This window comes from Condylura cristata, unplaced genomic scaffold (assembly GCF_000260355.1).
Source record: "Condylura cristata isolate star-nosed mole 26May11 unplaced genomic scaffold, ConCri1.0 scaffold00018, whole genome shotgun sequence".
Lineage (NCBI taxonomy): Eukaryota > Metazoa > Chordata > Mammalia > Eulipotyphla > Talpidae > Condylura > Condylura cristata.
Genome location: NW_004567119.1, coordinates 41,153,867 through 41,155,530, shown reverse-complemented (window position 1 = coordinate 41,155,530; position 1,664 = coordinate 41,153,867).

Genomic DNA, 1,664 nt, shown 5'->3' with positions numbered 1-1,664 from the left:
TTTTTTTTTTTTTTGCAGTCTCTATACCACTGGGGTGAAGGTAAGGTTTGCAGGTTTCTGAGCTAGCACCTTGATGTAGAATGCAAAATGCTGCATCAGTTGGGATGGTACCCCAAAATAGATGTGTTCCTTGCAGCTCTGGGGATCGAAACAGAAGAGGGAGAGGTTATCAGAACAAAATCCTGTGATACAACTTATTTGAATGGCTGGCACTTTCCAGCTCCAGCAGCCAAGCCCACCTGCGGTAGAGAGGAGACAGAGATCAGTAGGTAACTTAAGTCCTAAATCAGGAAGACTTACGTGTCAGATCACTTCTAGACAGGCTGATTTGTTAAATCCTCACAGGTTAGTGATTTGTAACCTACCCAACTTTAGGTAGATTCTTAGTGAACTCAGAGATCTGGCATTCTTAGAGAGACGGACTGAAACAAAGCAATCAGGAGCTACCTGGGACATTTATTTAAAAATTTAAAAATAAAATGTTTTAAGATTTCTGTGTCCCAACTGAAACCTACTAAATCATAATGCCCAGGGATGAAGTGTGGGAATTCACTGTGGTTTTTCAAAACTTCCCCAGTGATTCTCACCAGCCTCATTTCCTTTGCTAGAGAGCTTAGGAAAGCCACAGGAGACCCCCTTGCCAACCCCATCCCAGCCCACACACACACACACACACACACACTTCAGTGCTCTGGGCTTCTGGGTGCTGCAGGTCCTCTAGGTAATGCTGACACCTGCTAAGTTGAACCCCTGTCTTGATCAGAACCAAATGTCAGGGAGCAAATAGTGGAACCCCACTGGGGGGTGTTGATTAGAGGGTTTTGTTGTGTTTTTTGTTCTGTGTTGTTTGTTTTGGTTGGTTAGTTCTTAATGCCAAGTGTTAGAACTTTTGCACAGTCTTTTGGGACCTTGACGTTCTCTTTTGTATAACTCTTTCTCAGGGAGGGTTGTTAATGACAAACATTCTAAGGGCAACAGTAGAGTAACAAATTTCCCTTTATATGAAGAGAAAATTAATCTTTATTCACTGGTTTGCATCTCTGCACAACACAGGTAAATGAGAAATAAGTCTTGTATTCAGGCTAGCTCTTGGCCTTTCATGTGACTTTGTTAAAATGCTATTTTATACTGATGACAGATTGTGAAATGGAAGCTATTTTTTAAATAATTGTTTTGAAAATGAAGATAAATGTCATTCTGTTTATCTCTTAACTTATTAGTACCTATTGTTTATTACCTATTCAGGGCTTGATGTACTGTCCTAAATACTGCTTGGAAATGTGACTACTTAAAAAAAATGAGAATGATTTCCTTTCCCACTTGCTGACTTGGGGTTTACCTGCCTTTTCAAGCATTGCCAGAGGCTGACCTGCCAGCAGTTCTGAATTTCCTCTCCTAATTGGTGAACTTTAGAGGCCTGAAACTAATTAAAGAAGAAATTGAAGTATAACTAATTTCTCTCCATGTCCCTATCCAGAAAAAAAAAAAGGAAAAGCAATTAAGATAAGTAGAAGAAAATATTTACACGATGAGAAATGTGATTATACTAAAAATAATGAGAACCTATCAGTTGGATGCTTCCTCTGGGGTAAAATTGTTTAGAACATGGATATTATCATAGGCCTTCCCTAAAGAAAGTTCTATACTTGAGACAAAATGCCCCT